The sequence below is a fragment of the Mytilus californianus genome, unplaced genomic scaffold (genome assembly GCF_021869535.1).
Source record: "Mytilus californianus isolate M0D057914Y unplaced genomic scaffold, xbMytCali1.0.p SCAF_7, whole genome shotgun sequence".
Classification (NCBI taxonomy): Eukaryota; Metazoa; Mollusca; class Bivalvia; order Mytilida; family Mytilidae; genus Mytilus; species Mytilus californianus.
The window spans coordinates 95012460-95024027 of NW_026262723.1; positions in this window are offsets into that span (position 1 = coordinate 95012460).

The window sequence follows — 11568 nt, forward strand, 5'->3', positions numbered from 1 at the left end:
ACTAATGTGTCTGGGTAGGGTGACAAGTCTTCCTACAAACTGTTACCTTATTAACTAGCACATTAAACATCCAGTTCAGTGTAACAGTCTAGTAGTGAGCAGGGTTCATATTCATATTGCATTAACATGTTCTCATCTTGAATATGCATTTAATTTGCCACTGGACATAAAGAGCCATTCATCATCATCATCTGATGCTAAGTCCCAACATATATATGGTCATCTATTGGTAACAGTGTTAACTATTTGTATAAAGCCTAATATTTCAATAAATTAGATTTAGACAAGCCAAATTTTGTATGATGTGGTCTTAATTTCTCACTTGGATATATCATTTGTCCTTGACCTCATGATTGTGGTTCAGTGATTTATTAAAACTAGTGTTTTGTTTTTGTGATTTTTTATAACTAGTAGGTCAACAATATCATTACAGAATTACATAAAATTACAACAATCACCTGATTTTCCTGGATGTATGATTATATGTCATTATGCTTAGGACAGTTCCTTTAAGTGTTTGATAGTTTTCTTTATTTTGGTCTTTAGAAACATTGTAAGGTGTTTACGTCCATTTATCAGGGTTCATTTGACCTTGACCTCATTTTCATGGTTAATTGGTCAATGTAAAGTTTAATGATTGGATTAGTTTGTCAATTAGCATAAGTGATGTGTCAGCTATATTATGTTTATTGAGTTATCATTACCATGCACACATGTCTGTCTGACATGGGCTATCTGACCTTTAACTAATATTCATGGTTCCAATATCCCATTCAGTTTATTGATTTGGTCCATTTGTAAAGAAGTGAAAAATTCACTTTACACCATTTCTAAATGAAAATTTCACTTCTTTATACCATTTCTAAATGATGTCATGTAAGACCTAATAACTACAGAAGTGAAAATTTCACTTCTTTACACCATTTCTAAATGATGTCATGTAAGACCTAATAACTACAGGCATTTAAATAATTGCAATAGCCCTTTGTAAGTTAACTGTTACATTATTAAAATGACCTCTTAAGAGAGATTTGCAATATTTAAGCAAATATATTTTTTATTAGCTCACCTGGGGTCCGTCGTCCGTCATCCGTCGTCGTCGTTAGCTTTTTACAAAAATCTTCTCCTCTGAAACCACTGGGCCAAATTTAACCAAACTTGGCCACAATCATCATTAGGGTATCTAGTTAAAAAAATATGTCCGATGACCCCGCCAACCAACCAAGATGGCCGCCATGGCTAAAAATAGAACATAGGGGTAAAATGTATATCTCTGAAACCAAAGCATTTAGAGTAAATCTGACATAGGGTAAAACTGATTATCAGGTCAAGATCTATCTGCCCTGAAATTTTCATACAAATCTTACAACCTGTTGTTGGGTTGCTGCCCCTGAATTGGTAATTTTAAGGAAATTTTGCAGTTTTTGGTTATTATCTTGAATATTATTATAGATAGAGATAAACTGTAAACAGCAATAATGTTCAGCAAAGTAAGATCTACAAATAAGTTGTCATGACCAAAATTGTCAGTCGACCCCTTTAGGAGCTATTGCCCTTAATAGTCAATTTTTAACAATTTTTTGTAAATTTTTGTAATCTTTTACAAAAATCTTCTTCTCTGAAACTACTGAGACAAATTTAACCATACTTGGCCATAATCATTATTAGGGTATCTAGTTTGAAAAATGTGTCTTATGACCCCGCCTTCCAACCATCATGGCCGACTTGGTTAAAAATAGAACATAGGGGTAAAATGCAGTTTTTGGTTTATATCTCTGAAACTAAAGCATTTAGAGTAAATCTGACAGGTGGCAAAAATGTTCATCAGATTTAGATTTATCTGCCCTGAAAATTTTTAGACGAATCCGACAACCCGTTGTTGGGTTGCTGCCCCTGAGTTAGTAATTTTACAACAATTTTGCAGTTTTTTGTTATTATCTTAGATATCATTATAATATCTAATATCTAATACTATTAATTATGATTTTAACCTTATTTTACATGATTTCCAAAGCATCAGTAAATACAGGTGAGCGACACAGGCTCTTGAGAGCCTCTAGTTAAGTTATCTTCAGGAAAAAATTCTTTTAAATCTGACCACTCAATAAATTTTAGTTCTGACATCACATGATTTATATACATGTATTGTACAATTGGAATTCTGAAATAGTCTGTACATCTGACTGGGCATGTAAAATAGTCTGTACATTTGACTGCGCATTAACATAGTCTGTACACCTAACTGGGCATGTAAAACAGCCTTAGGCTACATCGTTTCCTATTACGGAGAAATAAGAGCATAAGAAGATACTCATTCCTGCATATTAGAATAAATTCTTAAGAATTTTAAGGACTTATAATTTATTCCTCATTTATATATACTTAACATATGGATCATCTGTATATTTTAATGTCATTCTATCTTTATAATAAAAGTGCACCAAATAAAGTTAGTTGAAATATATTTCTTTTTAGTATGTTCACCTGTATTGAAAAAAACCAGTTGCACCATGAAAAATATGTTATGGTTCACTGATTTTCTTTATATTGTATGTTTACTAAACTTTGAATGAAAGCTTGAAATTTCTCGACATGGTATCTTTAATTAATTATGTGCCTTATCTATGATAGTAGAGGGGTATCATATTTTTTTGTCTGTGTGTCCATCTTCCACTAGTCTGTCTGGTAGTTTTGAGGTAGGTTAAAGTATTGGTTAATGATAGATTATAGTCACATCACTTTCAACTTGAAAATTAGTATACATGTTCATTATGAAGAGAACTGTATTATATTTATGCTAAAGTGTTTTGAACCAAATTTCACAGTTCAAAGAACATGGAAATATGATAGATTTAGTTTGTGGTCACATCAACTTCATGTTCTTTATTATGTAAACTGTTTAATACGGTTCACTTAATATGGAAATATATATATTGAGAGTGAGGCATGGTGTCCTATGGGGACATATTCTTCTTGTATATTAATTCCAAAAGAATGGCTTGTATTGAAGAACCCTGTATTTTTGAGCCACGAGGAAATACTTTACCAAACTTTGCCTGATAAATACTCCTTGTAGCAAGGAAGAACCCTATCAAAATTTGGGATCAACAGGTCAAAAGTCAAGATTGCAACAGTTAGTGAATGACTAAATCCATTTATACAACATTTACCAAACTTGATTTGATAATGAGATCCCAATGACCTCTTATGATTTGTACGTAATTAGGTCAAAAGTTGATGTAAAAGCAGTAAGTTTTTGTAAACTGGATGACCAGTTTATTATTTTAAACTGTTAAAACTGTAGACAAATGATAAGTGTGTTGAAGGTTTTTGAATGGTGTATGATGTTTTTTCATTGAGTTGTATACAACTGTTGACCTGTCTGTTTTGTCTCACCTGCAATGAATGCAAATTTTAGAAGCTAAAAGAGCTGGATGATGTTTTTTTTTCTGGCAAATGTTCTTTGTCCTTGACCTCTTTTCCTTATTCTGTGATCAGCATAAATTTCATGATAAGGTCGGTTACTCAGATGCTCAAAGCAATTGGTCGACTGTAGTTGATATATATACTGTTTGTTAGCTGTACATGTCTGTCTGATTGGATATATCTGACCTCGTTTTCATGGTTCATTGATCACCATGAAGTTTTTCTGATTAGTATAAAAATTACAAAATCTGGTTTCCTTGCCAATGAAACAGCTACCCACCTGAGACCACACAGTAGGTCAGTTTTTCAGAAGATAAACTTTATTAGCTGGATATAATGATTGTAAGGTGTACATATTCTTCTGACAGAGTTCACCATTACCTTGGCCCTATTTTCATGGTTCATTGCTGCTCAATATTACGTTTTCATGAATCATGATTAGGTCTGTTAGATAATATGAATAAGAGGTCAACTATAATCTATGGATATAATGATTAGATAGAATAAGTTGTTGCTGTCAGCCTGACTGTTCCTTTGAGCTTGACATAATTTTCATTGTTCATATATATAAGGGAAATGATTATCTAGATGTTGGAGAACTTTATAAAGAACCGTTCAAGTCTGATAAAACTTAAATTCGAACGAGAGAACATAGATTGATAGAAACATAACTGCAGAAAGAAGTTTTTCCTTAAGTTGTTCGAGGTTTCTAAATTGCAATCGTACTACATTTCCTCACTTTCTAACCTGATTTAATGAATTATTTTCTAGCATTCTCTATCATATCGAAAATGTCTTAATTCAAAACTACATAGTTCTAAAATACAACCTTTATGTGTAGTTCTGAACATATTTGTCTTTTGGTAGAATCCAGCTTTTGCTTAATCCAAACGTTATTACATTTCTCGTGTTCCATTTGGTAGTCTATAGTCAATTTCGTGTCCTTTGGCATACGGTGAATAGTTCTCAATTCGGCAATCCAAGTCCAGTTGCCTGATTTTTATATCATAAAATAAACATGGTTGGTTTTGGCAGTCTGTATCATTTGAAACTGTGTTTCTTTAGTACGGCCTTTTAAGTTACTTTCATACATTTTGTCTTTTGTAAGAATCCAGCATCTTTGAGTCTATAAATTACCCTTTCTATAAGTTCCTCGTATGGTTGTTTTTGTTCAATTTATTGCCATGTGGCATATGGTGGACAGTTATCGTATTGGCAATCCTATTAATTTTTTTTTTGTCAAAACTTCATGATTGTTTTTTCAGCAGTCTCTATAACTCCAAAAAAGCCTAAATTGAAACTACGGTCATCTTTAGTACACTCTCTTTAAGTGATTTTATAATTATTCACATTTTGTTAAAATCCAATGAATTTGAATCTTTAGCATTCTTTATCACTTCAGCAACCTCAATCACCCATTTAAATGCATTAACTTGAAACTAACCATATCCTTAGTTCAACCTCTGTGTAATTGTGTTTATATCGGTACTTTGTTAGAATCCAGCTTTTTCGTGTTTATAACTTTCCTTTCCTCAAGTTCTCATTGTGGAAGCCTATGTTCAGTTTCTTGCCGTTAGGTATACAAGTGGTGAATAGTAGTTTGATTGGCAATCATTTTACATTTGATACTTTTTTTATTATTAAAATTACATGATTCGCCATCACTTCGAAAGTGCCTTAATTCAAAATTACAGATATCTTTAGTACAAACTCTTATTAATGCAATTGTGTATATTTATATATATTTGTCTTTAGTTCGAATCCGGCTTCTTTGTGTCTATTTTTTACCTTTCTTTAAGCTCTCCTTGAGGTAATTTTTGTTCGATTTCTTGTTTTGTGATATATAGTGGACAGTTGTCTTATTGTCAATCAATTTCTTTATTTTGGCATCACAAAAGTACATGATTGTTTTTTTTTCAGCATCTCTATCGCTTCTAAAATGCTAAATTTCAAAAATACGGTTATCTTAAGAAAGACTATATGTGTAGTTGTGTATATAGAATCCAGCATTTGTGAGTCTTACCTTTCTTGAAGTTCTCTGTGTGATAAGCTGTTTCCAATTTCTTGTACTGTATATGGTGGACATTGTCTAATTGGCAATTTTTTTATGTTATCATAGTTACATGGTTATGCAGATTTCGGTATCACCTTGATACTGCCTTCATAACTTCACAACTGTCCATTTATATATACTACAGGACGAGAAACTGGGCATATAATAAGGCTACCGTACGGAAAAAAGACTCATACTGCAAGGAATACTTTAAGGTGTGTCTTGTAACAGAATTAGGAATAAATGAGCACCCGGGTAATCCCACATACAAAAACATCATTTGACAAGGATGAGATTTTGGCTAAATCATAAGTCCTTCAAGGCTTCTTTGAACATTTCATTGAACAGCAAATCTGAGAACTTACCTTGTTTGTATTGGATACCTAAGCTTCACAAAATTCCGTACAAACAACGGTACATTGCCGGCTCATTTGCATGTTCTACAAAGGAATTGCCCATTAGATGACAAAAATTCTGTCCGCAGTGAAAGAGGGTCTTCAGAAATACTATGAAACTGTTTACTCGCGTAGTGGTATAAACCATATGTAGATTCTAAAAAACTTCTTGATAATTTTAAATCCCGATCTTTCTCTGAAATTAATTCTTCCAAAACTTTTGATTCTTCAACCCTGTAACCAACCAATGTGAAATTGAAAAATCGTCTACAAGAAATAATCCACAATGCTTTTCAATATAAAAATGGTAGCTTACGCTATAAATTTATTGTTTTGGGATACCATACGTCATATTTTGTTAATAGTGAACATAAAGGTAAAACATGCTACACAGAGGAACAAGTAGTCAGTATGCTGGAGTTTCTTATTGACAACATATTTGTTTAATTTGGATGTAGACTTTTTCTACTATTGCCGGCATTCCTATGGGAACGAACTGTGCGCCTCTCCTTGCTGACCTCTTCTTATTTTCATATGAGTCGGAGTTCTTTCAGACACATGTCAAAAACAAGAAGATCAAAGAAGCCAGACCTTTAAATTTCACATTCAGATATATTGATGATGTTCTTTCCATTAACAATCCAACCTTTTCTGATTTTATTCAATTAATATATCCTCCAGAACTAGAAATTAAAGAAACAACAGACACGGCTTCCTCTGCCTCATTTTTAGACTTATACCTCGAATTGACATAAGCGGTCATCTCAGTACCAAAATCTATGACAAACGAGACTATTTTAATTTTGAAATAATAAATTTCCCCAACCTTAGCAGCAATTTACCAACTTCACCTGCATATGGGATGTACATTTCCCAACTCATTCAGTATTCAAGAGCTTGCATCTGCTACTCAGACTTTTATAAAAGCGTCACTAGTGTCTGAGTGGAAAGTTGTTGAGCCAAGGTTATGTCAAAGAACGTCTCGTCCTTTTTTCTAAAAATGTTCATTGGAAGATACCAAAACCTTGTTGATAATTATTCCGTATCAACTTCACAAATAAAACATGATGACCCTGAAGTATAGATTATAGGTACTGACGTTGTTTATCATCTTAATTACGTGTTATAGTGTTCTTTTTATTTTGCTTGTACATTTTTAACCTTTATTGATTTTTTTAGTCTATTTTTGGTAATATACTTTTGACGTGGCTCGGTACTTATGCATCCCGACATTGTGTTATTGTGCTATGGTCAATTTTGTATTCTTGTCTTTAATTTTTGCTTATGTACTTTGTCTATAGAGTGTCTATATGCCATTTTGTTTTCCTTGTTGAAATATTTATTTGTTTTTATATAGTGATTAAGATTATATTACAATGTTGACTGCTGTACCCCAATTTTTGACATTTTTACCTATTATGTCTGTTTGTTTTGCTCACACATTGTTGTCAATATAATGGAATTCTATGCGACTGCCATACAAGTGAGAGGTTTAGCTAGCTATAAAACTAGGTTTAATCCACCATTTTCTACATAAGGAAATGCCTGTACCAAGTCAGGAATATGACAGTTGTTAGTGTGTTTGAGCTTTTAATTTTGCCATTTTATAAAGGACTATCCGTTTTTGAATTTTCCTTGGAGTTCGGTATTTTTGTTATTCTACTTTTTAAAAGACAAATAGTACAACGTACAACAAACAGCCTAAGTTAGATCAACAAAGTTGAACGAAAAAAAGCTTTCATGCCCCTGTTGTGAATAAGGGGTAAAATGCTTACTGGCACTAACTCCCCTCCCCAAAAACTGTTGGCGTTTATGTAAGAAATCAATGCAGCAACTGGTGAAAATACTGATTAAAGATTCCGGGTGTAAGTACTCTGTTGGCTTGGTATGCAGTGCTTAAAGTTGGTGACAACAATACTGATAGGTCAGATAATACCAACAGAAATGCAACGAGGGGTGAACCTTCCAAGTTTTCAAAAGTTAACAGAGGGGAAAAGTGTGAATATGAATAAAAAAAAAATGTACATGATACGTATAGTATCTAATTTGTGGAAAGACTTATTTCCACATGAACACATTTTTTTATCCTGGAGTCTGGATTACTGTTACAGTATAAACAGACTATGAAATAAGAACGAAAATGATGATTTACGTAAAATATTTTCACTTGAGCCACAAATTGCGGTTTTAACGAAAGATGCATTATTAAGGCACTTCTATTAACTTAGGATTCAATAGACTGAGATATTGAGCAATATTATACTGATCAACAGTCTGTCATTGTCCCCCAAGAAAGTGGGCACTAGTTGGTTTTAGCTAAAAGTAATTATATCTTTTTCGGTCATAAAGTTCGCCAAGACTTACTATTTATTCATCCCTATATAGCTTTCATCTTTTTTTTATTTGAGACTTCCTGATGAAGGTCAACCAAGAAAAGCATATCGGACGCACCAAATTAATGAAGTGTTTTGTTTTCCTTCAATTTTTGTCAGTAATAACAAAACTCATTATATAAACGACATTTTCTTTACATGTTAGAAACAGATTATAAACGACGTGAATACTACAGATCATGATCAAGAGATAAAAAGTACACGGATGCTTGAAGATTGATACCAGGATTTTAATGGTTGTCCTAAACATGGAAATTGTAGTATTGACAAACAAGGTGAAAAGGGGAAAATAAAACTACAAAAAAGGAAGCAAAAATAACTTCGATAGAGTTATTTCATAGATTGGAAGATATATTGATAAAGTCTGTGATGTAATAAACAAAACGAATATAAGTGGATATTAGTAGAAATTATTCAAGTTAGATTGTATTATCGAGTTAATTTAGAATCTTGATAAAGAACAAGCAGGCTAACAATTTAATAATCGTGTAGAATGCCAGTCATATTTCATTCCCTACTGTCTTTATTGGCGAAGCTAACACAATTATTTCTGGGTTTATATTTTATATAAAGACTAATCGCCTCAGAGACTATAGAAAATCATATTTTAAAACAATAATTTGTGTGGTGTACACAATCCAGACCCGAGATGTAGCTTGATTGACGGGAAGACGGTAAGGGTCAGTGATATAATTGGTAAAAGACAAAATTTTCTTCAGATACATTAAATAAAGGATTGTTAATAAGACGGACAGAATAAGATTACTTTCTTATTAAATTTAATCTTCATTCTGTTTCAGTTTGATTTAATGCACTATAAATTAATGGAATACTGTAACATATATCACTTTAACATTTGAATAGATGCCTTTTTGTCTTTTTCGAAATTTGTAAGACAAAAAGGGCGTTTGAAAGAAAATGACACGCTGAAGGTTTTATTTCACACTTCTGCGAGGTCAGAAAACTTATTAGACTTAAATAAGAATAATTGATTTGAATCGAGAAATATTGAAAATGAATTCTAGAATTTTCACTATGTATTTTCAATTTTAGTTTATGTGTATTTCTGTTGCAATAGGAAAAATAATTTATCATGATCACAATTTCGCATTCAAACAAAAAAAGAATCAAGAGACTGAATATGTTCCTGATGTAAATGTGCAAAGAAACATAACTTGGTGGATGTTGAACAACGTTTTAAGATTTAATTATGCATCTGTAAACAAAACACGATTTTCCTGAGTATTTTGGAAAAGAATATCCATTTAAATACACCTTTTATGTATCTTAATATAATAACTCTATAGCGAAAATTCTTACCATAATTAATCATTAATGAGAAACAGATTGTGTTTTTCTCAACTTTTTATTTTCACTTAAATTGGTTACTTATGCTCCACTCCAGATGTGAACTATTTTTATTTTTCAGGGGGTGTTTGTGGTGTGGGTATATATAATTGGTATTATTGGTATGATTCAGTAAGTCACAAAGATCCCTTTTTTTATTCTAATTTCCTGATACCAAAAACACAAAATACAAAGTTGAACTTATAGAGTAGTTTGTATTTTTTCCGTTTGTTTTTGTAAAGCTCTCCATGTCTTTCTACATCTAAACACTTTCTATCTTTTTTGAAACCAATGTTCACAGTGAAAGTCACATAGAAGAAAAGTTCGAATTATACGGCTATACTTTGATTTTCAACCATTTCGTATATACCACTTATAAACTGCAAGTTTTTGGGAGCTACGCAGTCCGTGCTCGCCAATAATTTTTCACATAATGATCTGATAAATTTACAATCGATAAAATTTGCACACAAAGCAAGGGCCCACGAGGGGCATTGCTACATTTATACAATTATAATTGTTAAAACAAGTTACATGTCTCGAGAAAAATACACGGACAAAAAATATCCTGATAAATTAAAAAAAAAAAAAAGTGCATTGAAAGTCTTTATGACAAGACGGTTACACCAATGACAACATACTGAATTGTTGCATACTATTCTGGAGTTTTTGATCCGAATAACACTGATCATTAAGCAATGAAAAATCAATCAATCAATCCTACTAGCTACAGATATTGCCAAAACGTATCTGTGAAATGAAAGTCAGTGGTCATGTATAATAAATTCATTTTATTGTACATTACAAGGTAGTTTCGCATACAAGTATTACATTTCGAATATAATTAATAAAATAATAAAAAGATAAGTAATACGCCTATTTCTATGATTAAAAACAAAAATAAAGTACTTGCAAAGCGTTTTGGGTCCGTACCGGCAGACAAGACAGCCAACAACGTGGAAGTGATGTATGACGTAAATACTACATGGAAGTTCTTACAAATTAAATTATGAGTTCTTCAATGTACAAGGCCGTTCGCTCCACAGTGAGTCAGATAGTAAACAATCAAGTCACTACCACATCTCAGCTTAAGGCTTTCTATGAACATTTGAAGGTCCTTACTGTGCATTTGCTACTTAAACTACATACAAAATCGGTCAACCGTCGTTTCATCACAGTTTCTAGAAAGTGTTTTACATCTAATTTTCTATACTTTAACTAGTTCCCCTACTACAACAAAAGAACGTCTTGTTATAAACCTTTCTAATAAAGCATATGAAAATAATGGAGTTAATTATTTCTGGAGTGTCAAAATCTCTTTAGATGTTATGGATTTATAAATTACGTGCTTTTGATGGTCCGTTCAATTCGGTTGACAGTTTTGACATGTTGAATATGTGCACTACGCTTCCGCAAAATCTCATCAAACAAAAGTTCTTAAATGTTCCTTTGAAAATTCTGATTGCAGATTTGTTTGCTGCAACTCATATAAAGCCTTCTTCTGCAATGAAAAAGGTAAATATTTTAGAAATACTAGCCGAAACTGTAATGAGATGATAAAAGCTGTTAATTTTCTCCGTGAAAACAATTATACATGTTTCTAATTATATTGAGGAAAATTTATATGAGGGAACTAACTTTAAATAAATCTAATATAAACAGCAATAATTGTCCTTGTTTTATAAGAATATTTCAGTTTTACAGGGGAAACTTATTATACAAAATTAAGATAATTTTGCGTTCCCTATTGCTATTTTTCCCTTTTCTGGACAGTGAAGTTCCTTATGGTTGTATATTTCCCCAACTCGTTCGCTATGTATGCGTCTGTAGTGATGTTTTAGATTTCAATGAACGAAATCTATTTATAACTGGTAAATTGTTCAGTCAGGGATTTCGTTATCGCAAATTACTTTTACTAAATTCTTTCATAAATGCAATGATGGTTTGGAAGTTT